The following is an 11,960-nucleotide window of genomic DNA, read 5'->3' on the forward strand; positions in this document are numbered from 1 at the left end:
ATTTTTTGTATGATGATTTTATCGTTGCAGTCAAATCTCCTTTCGCAGCAGCCATTTTGCGGAAAGTTTTCTCATTACCCAAGTGAGCATTCGAAATCGAAACCACTCAGCACTTTCAATCTCCGATCGGCCAACACCACATCGTTATTTTTTTCAATTGTTTCGAGTGTAGATACCACAACTGGGCGTCCAGAATGTTCGGCATATTGCGTACTTGTACGGCCATAATGAAATTCAGTAAACGACTTTTTTACCATTGAAATTGATGGTGCAGAGTTCTCAAAGTCTATATTTGAGAGATGGTTTTTTCCGCAAAATATAATTTTCAATGAGCAGACGAAATTCAATTTTATTCAATTTCTCCTCAAGTCACGAGGTAGTCTGCTATCAATGGCCGTCAAACACAAACTAAACAAGTAAAAAAGTATAGTCGGTCAAGCCCGACCATATGATACCCTAAACCGAGAATATGATTATATGAACCATAAAATTAGGTGGCATGTCTTCTGTATATATGAAACTTATTTGTGTTGAATTTTATTTGAATACCAACATTGTTAAGAAATCTATACTCATTAAAATGATTTTCGGAAGTGGGCCTTATATGGGAGCTTATATGTATTGTCACAAAATTTAATGGTACGAATTTGGTTTATATGATATCTTTATAATTAAGATATTTATCTAAGCTTAACTATTTTCACATAGGGCAATCGTATGGGGGCTAGGAGAAATAATGGACCGATTCTAACCAAATTCAATAGGCTTTGTCCTTGAGGCAATAGAAAAGCTTTAAAACTGCGAACTGTAGTTTGACTACAACATACAGACATACATACATACATACAGACAGACAGACAGACAGGCAGGCAGACAGACAGACAGACAGACAGACAGACAGACAGACAGACAGACAGACAGACAGACAGGCAGACAGACAGACAGACAGACAGACAGACAGACAGATAGACAGACAGACAGACAGACAGACAGACAGACAGACAGACAGACAGACAGACAGACAGACAGACAGACAGACAGACAGACAGACAGACAGACAGACAGACAGACAGACAGACAGACAGACAGACAGACAGACAGACAGACAGACAGACAGACAGACAGACAGACAGACAGACAGACAGACAGACAGACAGACAGACAGACAGACAGACAGACAGACAGACAGACAGACAGACAGACAGACAGACAGACAGACAGACAGACAGACAGACAGACAGACAGACAGACAGACAGACAGACAGACAGACAGACAGACAGACAGACAGACAGACAGACAGACAGACAGACAGACAGACAGACAGACAGACAGACAGACAGACAGACAGACAGACAGACAGACAGACAGACAGATTAATCAAATTTTCACAGGAGTAAACTGACAGATGCCTGATGACAGGAGCATGTTTTCAGAAGGTATTAATACAATTAAAGGACTATTTGTAGGGAAAAATACGTGAAGTTTCTTCCTGCAGACAATTATGGATCAGTTAAGTCTAAAGTTCATATTGCCAATTATTTCTTGAGACAAATAAATGCCACCCTATTATCAATTCATGTGAATCTAAAAAAAAAACAAAAAAAACTACCAACAATTTAGTGAAATAATTTCACAGAAACGAATCATAGATTCATTTCAATTTATAACGAACATGTGCCTGCGTATTCTTCTTGTAACTTCTTTTAATAGCAAAAAATAAATAATACAAGATTCCATCCATAAAGTACTTGCTGGTATACAATCTTTGTCACATACTAAGTAGTAAGTACATACTATGTTATCACCGTCATCATCATCATTATCATCATAATCATTGACATTATGGCTATTGACTATAATCGCTAGAAAAATAAAAACAATTTTCTGTTTTCTACTCGAACATCAAGAACGTCATAAGGGGTCGCTCGTTTTTGTGTTTTTTCTGAACGGGATCACTACAGATGACTGACTGAAATGAATGAGTGGTGGAGAAAAACGCAAATAACTGCTGACTGACTGTTGGACAGAAGGAATTGAATATGTAGTGACTGTTGACTATTTTGTGGGTTGTTTTGTGAATATTTATTTGTTTTTGTTTTTAGTGGGTTTTTTTTAAGTTGGAAACAACTACATTCATATACATCGGACAGTTAGTTGCTGCCCGTTCAAATAAGGGGGCACTCTATATAAAGATGCCCAAATAAACAGTAAAACATTGTATGGTTGTTAAAAATAACAACAATACAAAAAATATATAAATATATATATAATTTCTTTTTTTTTTTGTTCAAGAAGACAACAAAACTATTTGTTATTTTATGCGGGATTTTAAATTGATCTTAACGAAGCTTAATTGATGGTATGTGTATTTGTGAATATCCATATAGAGCCCTCTACACATACACAGACAGAGTAAAAGCATGGGTATGTGAGCAATATCTTGGACGGAATGAATGGCTCTGACTGCTATAAAACTGTGCAAGTGATACTTAAAATCAGCCATTAAATACGCCATGTTTGAATATGTTTTTTTTTGTTTGTTTTTTTTTTTCATAAAAAGCTATATTGTATATGAAAACACACTCTGATCGTCGCTATAAAAATACATTTATTTAAAATTATTCAGTACTTTTACTGTCACCGAGTTCAATCGTTGATTGTCTATACAAAAACAAAAATAAAAACAAGTGAAATAGTTTGTCCAAAGATCATTTGAAAAATATCAACTAAAAAAAAAAACACTACAACAGCTCTACTCTTACGTACATACATATAAATGTTTGTAAGATACAGTTTGTATAGGAAATAGTTAGAATATTGTTATCAAATGAAGTTACACAATGTAGTACGACCCATCCATCCATCCCCATTCTTTCATTCATTCATCTAACCATTCATTAACTTCAAGCGTCTTCATAATTTCAAAAGACAAGAAGGCTGTTTAAACAAATTACTCGGTTAGTTTGTTCTGCTGTAAATCTTTTTTTCTAAAAGGTAGGACTAAAATTATATTATTTAACATTATGTATATAGTTTTTAAAAATATTAATATTAAAATTCTTCTCTAGAATACCATTTTCTGAAGATATGTTTTCAAGTTTTGATGCAAGTAATACAATATGAGATACTGATCGATATCGAGTAAAATTTATCGTAATTTTTATACCCTACACCACAATAGTGGGGAGGGTATAATGCGTTTGTGCAGATGTTTGTGACGCCCAAAAATATTATCCTAACACCCACCTTAAAGTATACAGATCGACTTAGAATCACCTGAGCTGGCTGGCTGTCCATGTAAACCTTGTGCGCAGAGTACAGGTCGCAATTTTGAAGATATTTCGATCAAATTTGGTACATATTATTTTTTCGGCCCAAGGACCAAGCCTATTGAAACTGGCTGAAATCAGTCCATTATTTCACCTAGCCGCCATACAAATGTCCTCTCGAAATTGGACTTTATCGGTCATAAATGTTTAATTTATATATGTATCTCCACAAATTCCGCTCCAAATTAGTTTTATATGTACAAAATTCATGTCACCAAATTTTGATACGATCGGTCCATAATTAGTCATAGCTCCCATATAGACCCGCTTCCGAAAATCACTTTAACGTGTATACGTCTCTTAAAAATGTTGGTATACACACAAAATTCACCATAAATAACTTTCATATAGACATAAATCACACGACCTATTTTCATGGTGATCGGTCCATAATTGGTCATAGCTCCCATATAAGGCCCACTTCCGAAAATCATTCAGAAATATAATTTATTGAAATTTTAAAAGAAAAATGTTTTTGCTCTTTTACTTAGTGTAGGGTATTATATGGTCTTTTTATTTGAGATTATGGCATTCGATATCGACTAAGACCCCTTTCAAACATATTGGAAGACCTAAACTAATACTGATCATATATCTAAATGTATCTACACAAAATCGTTTTCATAGATTTTTGTATATTATCAAATATTTCTTGTTGCTATAATAAAAAAATATTAAATAAACGGGTTTTCATTTTTAAAACCGAAACCAATCGTTTTTCAATTTGTTCGGTTTTTTTGAAACTCTATCATAAAACTATCTTTATAAACTTTAATTTAAATTACATTTAATTCTTATTAATAATTTAAAATAGATCAAAATTACCATTAACCCTAAAAGATCGTAACCGAAATAACATAAAATACCGTTACCTGCATAACCCAAAATCTCGCTATCACTAAAATATCGTTACCGATAATCTGAATTAGTGTTACCTTTTAACAATTTTGAATCGATTGTCAGACAAAAAGCTTTTCTCCTCCTTTCAGCACCTTTTCTTCTCTAATCTATTCCCATTCCAAAGAAAAGAAAATAATAGAATTAATATATAGGCATTAATTATCTGAGTGTTACTTCTCTTTAAAAAAATGATGGGGGTACCGTTTGTTGTCATACAGTTTGTAACACATCGAAATATTGGTCGTAGACCTACAAAATTCCAAATTCCAAAAATTCTATAACCGCCCACCGATAGGGACTAGAGGGATGTACTTTTCCACAAATATTCTCTGTTGATCAGTAATGTTTGATATTATAAAAGGGCAAAATCAGTCCTGGGGTGTATACAAAACAATGCTTGTTTTTTATTAGAAATACTAATGGCCTTAGATCACTTGAATATATACTATACTTTCTTGTTTAAACTAGAATCTTTTGTTCTACACCATTTCCAATTGTATTTCACAAAATTACAATTGAATTTCAGAAATTTCCAATTATATTTCAGAAATTTCCAATTAATTCGGCCTATTATATACCCATCACCAAATTATACTTAGCGCATGTATCTGGCCAGATACACTATGTATTTCAGTACATTTATATGAAAAATATGCTATTTTAGTGATAATATTACACAGAGAAAACAGATTCGTAATGGCAACCGAATTTGTTGCCAATCGAATGATTCTGCCTTGGTGACCGAATTTTACAGTTGTGGATACAAAATTTTAGAACTTCTAACAAAAATTTGGTTGCTTCAACTGAAATTCTTCTTTATCAATTGATTTTCAGTTGCTAAAACCGAAAAATTCTATATATGCAACCGAATCATTCGATTGGCAACAAATTCGGTTGCCATTACGAATCTGTTTTCTCTGTGTACATTGTTATATTGTTATCACGCCAGGCAGATATATATTTTCTATTTTTTTTGTTCTTAGTGCATGCGAAACCACCTACCCGTGCAAACAAAATTTTAATGAGAAATAAAATAAGAAAAATTTTATTTTTGTGTTTAATTTCAAAAAAATAGTTGTTCATTTCAATTAAATTTAGTAGTTATAAAGTAAGTTTTAATTAATTCTAAATTAAAAAAGTCTTACACAGCTTCAGGTAAGCAACTAAAAAAAAATAAAAAGTACCAAGAAAGGACAGTACTCTTCTTACAAAATGTGTGTGTATCTGGCCAGATACATGCGCTACGATTCGATGTATAGATAAAACGATACCTAACAATATTTGTAGAGGGTACCAGGAGACTCAAACCCCTAGCCAAATTAGAAATATATTTAAATCACAGTTAAATTCGTAAAATATCTGGCCAGATACATGTGCATGACGAAGGGTTAAACATATTTTTATTTAAACAAAATTAAATTTTTTTTAAATTGTTTTTAAAAAAGTTTTTTCCAATTTTTTTTTAAATTTTTTCCAAATTTTTTTTTTGGGAAAAAGAATTAAAAAAAAAAAATTTTATGAAAAAAAGTTCGGGTTAAAAAATATTTTTCCCGATTTTGCCCTATTGTAGCCTTATATACATCGTTGCAATGGACTTGGAAATATCTATCATTAGATATCCATATTGTTTATATTAAGACAGATAGACGGACGGACATGGCTTAATCGACTCCGCTATATAGGGTCGGAAAATTATATTGTGGAAATTACAAACGGAATGACAAACTTATATTTACCCTTCTCACGAAGGTGAAGGGTATAATAATGAAGTAGAAATACCTGGGAAGTGATAGTAGTTTTCTTGTAGGTTTTCTCGAGTACTTTTTGAAATTTGCCAAAAACCCACTAAATCTTGAGTTACGGGTAAAAACCGAGTTTTCATACCTTTATGCACTTATAAGCCAGTAACTTTGTTGAATATCAACTGATTTTAAGTTTCTTAGCGTTTTTTTTTATATTTCGGGAGATTTTGTAGGTGTTTGCCAAATTAACCGTGTTTTCGATGAAGTTATACTATATCAGTGATCGGCTCAAACAGAACATGTTACATTAGTGAATGTATTGTGAAGTTGCATAAAAATATGTTTCTATTTCTTATGCAAAATCTACAATTTGGTTTAATTTTAATGATTTCGTCGAGTTTCACATTTGTTTTGAGTACATCTGAATCGCCGATCTGGTTCTGCCCCTGATGGCTATGAGAGCCGACCACTAACATATATGTATCCATACCAAACTCACAGACCACAGGCCTAATTAGTGGTCGGAAGAAGAAGGAGACGAGTAGGAAGATCCAATATTAAATATTATGCTTTGATTAAATTCTTGAGAGTGATGATCGACGAAAGTCTTACACAGAAATAATTATTGCTAAAATATTTTCAAACAATCGCCTGTCTGAAACTAATTTTATTTTCTATTAACATTTTTATAGATTCTATTAATGTTTTTGTTTGATTTTTATTTTAATACAACACTTGGGATAAAACAACAACACAAGCAAGTAAATAAGAGTGTTCGTTGTTATCATGTACATATTAGTCTCATTGGGTAATTTCGTTTGCATATGTGTTTTTATATAATTCTCATTTGGTTAAAAATATTTTGTATATAAGTAGTTTTGGTTTTGTCAAAGGCTTACAAAAATATGTGAATTGTCTGATAAACAGATAAGCATTGTTTAATATTTTTTTTCATTACTTTTCTATTTTCTTTTTTTATTTGTAGTTTTTTCTTATTTTTATTTTTAACAAATTTTTTTATTGGTACTATACCAATTTTGTTTAAAAATATTATTTGAAACAGACAAACTTTTCACTGAATCAGTAAAACTAAGAAATTCCAGAAAACCAGAATCAGCGAAATTTTTGTCTGTTTTAAACAAATATTTGTTTGAAATTGTGTGTAAATTCAAACAACATTTTTATTCAATAGCATATTTTTTTAATTGAAAAAATATTGTTTTTTATTCAATTAAATTTTTGCAAAATTTTGTGTTTGAATTTACAAATTTTGTGATAGGTCCTAATTCAAACAATATTTTGTCTGATTGGGTGAATTTCTTGATTGAATCAGAAATTTAATTCTTTCTGTGTAACTTTAAAGCCCATTTTGAATACAAATGTGGAAGGCAGCAGCAATCAATTCCCTTAGGAGGGCAAATACAAAATCGATGGATCCTAAACTCTAAAGTAGACATATTATAACGCTAAACTGTTTATCTATCTATAAGCCGCTCATCTCGTAAAAATGTACTCTCACTATTTCGACAGGCAGGTTTCATATTTAATTAATTTTTGAGATTTTTACTACAAATTAATAATGATACAATAGTCTAAGAATTTTTTAACAACTTGACTATTTTGTAATATAATTTTGGCTTAAAATTACTAGTCTGGTTTTACAACAAAAAAATAAAATGTGGGTCCGGACTGTATTAAAATTTTGCCAGAATGAAATTTTAAAAGATAAACAAGTTTAGAATATTATAGCTTATACCAGATGACATTTAAACCAAAGAGTTTTGCATCTTATGTTATTTTTTTGAGATCAGTTTTTGTAGCACTGATCCCAATTGTACCATACTCATTAATATTTTGTAAAAAAAAAATAAAATAAAAATCAATTGTTAGAACTGTTCTAATCATTTGATTGCCAACAAAAGAGTTTTCTTTGTATACATAACATTTAAATATTTCAACACTACTTACTACTGACATTTGTTCTCATGTGGGACACGTGTTGTGCCAACATAAATACTCTTACACTATACTTTCAACACATTTGCCAACATTGCTACTTCAACCACCTATATAGAAACCACAGACCTAAGAAAAGCATTTTACTTAGCATAGTATCTATCAAGGATTCTCATCCTCATATACATATTTGGGGGTGAGTTTTTCTTGTATTGTAATTTATTTGTGATCAGTTTTATTAGCGCGTGTCACGCTTCTATTACTGTCGCCTTGATCACAATTTTTGGTTTCTGTTGTGATATGCTGGTACTCAGTTTATTCTGGACATAATTTAAATATATTTCCTTATTTCACGTTGAGGGGACGCTTTTCTCACTTTTGTCGTGCGCTTGTGTGAAATATGGGCTTTTAAATAATAACCTTTGAAGTTGCGATTTCTTTAGTTCTTTAATAGGGGCTTATTTTTGAGTAAATAATGATATTTTTGAACAAAAGAAGGATTCTACTAAAAATTTAATGTTTTTCATAAGATTATAAGCATTTTTCTAATTTCATAATTTTTCCAGAGTACATTTTTTGAATGTGCTTGGAAAAATTTATTGAATTAAATCATTTATTTCATATTTCAGTTGAACAAAATGCTACTAAAAATTTTACTATTTTGAAAGTAAATTTTAATTAGGCTTAAGATCATTTTATTATAATTTATTTGTAATAATTCAAAGAATACCACTGAATACTAAAATTTTAGACAATTGGCTAATTGGAATGCATTTTCTACCATGGAAACTTTTCCAAATATTCCATATGTATCCCAAAATTTAAAATATTTTTTTTAAAATAAATTTTTTTTTTGTATTTTACTTGTATAGTTTTATTTATATAAATTAACTGAAAAACAAACAACATAATTAATTATATTCTGAAAAAAAGTAACAAAATTAAAAATATTCACTATTTCGCTACTGACAAAACAATGGAAAATTTAAACTTCTACAAGAAAGAAGTGTAAAACGAAAATAATATTTACAGTTTACAGTTATTTTATTTTATTTTATTTTTAAATTCTGGTACTTTTTCACAATTTCTTTTTCTAATAATTGCTTTTTTTCAAAGTTAACGAAAATGACTTAAGTTAAGATTTGTGAAGACTTAAAAAATAAAATAGTTAACGATTTTAAAGCTGGTTTAAAACAAAAAAGTGTCTGTGACAAATATTCAATAAATAAATCAGCAGTTTCAAAAATTATAAAGAAATTTCGTGAGACCAGTTCTGTAAAAACTCAACATTTAATGGAAGACCTCGTAAGACTACTCCTAGACAAGATAATTTAATAGAGAGAGAGAGTTAAAGAAATTCCCAAAAATAACTCCTCGAGAGGCTGTTAATATCCTAAAATTAGAAATAAGTACCCGAACAGTTAGTCGCAGGGCAAATGAGGCTGGTCTTGGTTGCTATCGTCCTGTGAAAAATCCACTCATTTCTAAAAAGAACCGTTCTGCTCGTCTACAATTTGCAAGGGATCATTTAAACTGGTCGATACAGAAATGGAATACTGTCCTCTTTTCCGACGAATCCAAATACAATTTAAGAGGCAGTGATGGGAGAACATTTTTAATACGACCAAAGGCAAAAAGATTAGATCCAAAGTAACCAAATAAGACTGTAAAGTTTGGCGGTGGCAATATTATGGTATGGGGATATTTTTCAGGGCAAGGTATGGGCCCAATTCATATTATAAAAGATACCATGACAGGTATAGGATACATAACCATATTAAAAGATGTTATGTATCCATACGCTGAGGAAAATATGCCCCTACACGCAGAGAAAAAATATAATTGGGCATGGTTACTGTAACCATTTAAATAGTAAATAGTGTTACAAGATTTTTAACAATATTATAGTCACAGTAACTATTTACATGATTGTGGTAACCATAATATGGTTAATTTATGATTCACATGATTGTATCAACCATATATATGGTTACAGTAAACAAATATATGTTTGTGGCAACCATATTTATGATGAATTTATTTATCATAATATGTTGTTCTCAGATTATGATAAGCCTTAAGCCGAGAGCAACATAATATGATAAGTCTTTCATCATATGAATGGTTGTCACAAACATATATTTGTTTACTGTAACCATATATATGGTTGGTACAATCATGTGAATCGTAAATTAACCATATTATGGTTACCACAATCATGTAAATGGTTACTGTGACTATACTATAGTTAAAAAACTTGTAACAATATTGAAATGGTTACAGTAACCATGCCCAACTATATTTTTTCTCTGCGTGTAGTTTGGAGATTCCAAAACGACAACGACCCGAAACACACCTCTAGTGTTGTAACCGAGTGGTTACAATCCAACGAGGTACGTGTTTTGAAGTGGCCAGATCTCAATCCCATAGAAAATCTATGGGAAATTGTAGATCGTAAAATAAGGACCCAAAATTACACCAGGAAGGAAGATTTATCGGAGGCGGTTATAAGGGAATGGCAAAATATTTCAAAGGAGACCATTGACTCTTTAATTGGTTCAATGCATCGTCGATGTGTAGCAGTTATAAAAAATAAGGGATACCCAACAAAATATTGAGTTATTGCAAAGTTTACACCATATTTGTTAAAATAATTTGTTTTGTCAATGCCGTAATAAATAAATCTTTTTCAGAATTTAATTAATTATGTCCTTTGTTCTTTGTTAAATTAAGTTAATAAAAGTATACAAATAAAACACTACAAAAATGTTAAAGATTTTTAAAAAATTATATTTCAGATTTTGGGCCACTAATGAAATATTTGGAAAAGTTTCCATTGTTTTGTCAACCACTGTACATACAAAATCTTACAAGTCTTTCAGCTTCGATTCGTATAGTACCCAATTGAATGAATCCTACTGATTGTTGAGTTTGACAAAACATTCATGCAGTAATGCCTCCAATTCTTGGTCTTCAAACTTTTTTGGCTGGCCTGGGCGATTTTTGTCTTCCGTGTCAAAATCACCAATTCGGAACTGAAGAAAACGTCTCTCGCACGTTGAAAGCGAAGAAACACATTCACCATCATCTTTGGTGAGCAATCGGTTTGATTCAGCGGCACTTTTTTCAAATTAAAGAAGTAAAGCAAAACTTCCCGCATATGACGCATTGTTGGTACATAATTCGACATTTTGAAGCAAATATTTTTATTTAAACAAAATTAATTTTTTTTTAAATTTGTTTTTCATTTTTTTAAAAAAGTTTTTTAAAAAGTTTTTTAAAAATTTTTTTTTTTAATTTTTATTATATTTTTCCCTATTTTGACCCATTGTAGATCCAACTTACTATATAGCCTTATGTACATCGTTGCAATGGACTTTGAAATATCTATTATTAGATATCCATATTGTCTATATCAATGACTAAGTAATCCAGATATAGATCAAAAATAGGGCAAAAATCGAGGTTGTCCAGGTTTTTTCCTTACATATTAGCTATTTATGGGCCGATTTTGTCGATTTTAAATAGCAACCGAGCCGGAAGAATTCCCGATATATTGATGTATGAATCATGTACAGTGCACTCGAGATAATATGAACTAATTAAAACCAGACCAGTTCACTTTTGCAAGATTGTTCATATTTGCGAATGGCATCTAATACCCATCTACAGCTAGGGAAGTCCAAAAATTATTAAGCAGTTTAATTAGAATTTAGCCACTACCCTGTTGATTTAGATTTCAACTCTGTGTAGATAGATAAAATACGTCAAAAAAACAATTTTAAAAAAGCTTTAAAATATGAACAGCTTCGTTCACCAAGTTCATATTTTAGAGTACCCAATGCAAGTAAAAAGTGTTCATATTTTTGGGGTGTTCATATATTGATGAGTTCATATTATCGCGAGTGCACTGTATGTAAGTTTTTTGGGGGCTACGGAAAGTTTATTTCAATATACAGACGGACAGACGGATATGCCGTTATCGACTTCGCTATCTATAACGATCCAGAATATATAAACTTTGTGTAGAAA

This window comes from Calliphora vicina, chromosome 1 (assembly GCF_958450345.1).
Source record: "Calliphora vicina chromosome 1, idCalVici1.1, whole genome shotgun sequence".
Lineage (NCBI taxonomy): Eukaryota > Metazoa > Arthropoda > Insecta > Diptera > Calliphoridae > Calliphora > Calliphora vicina.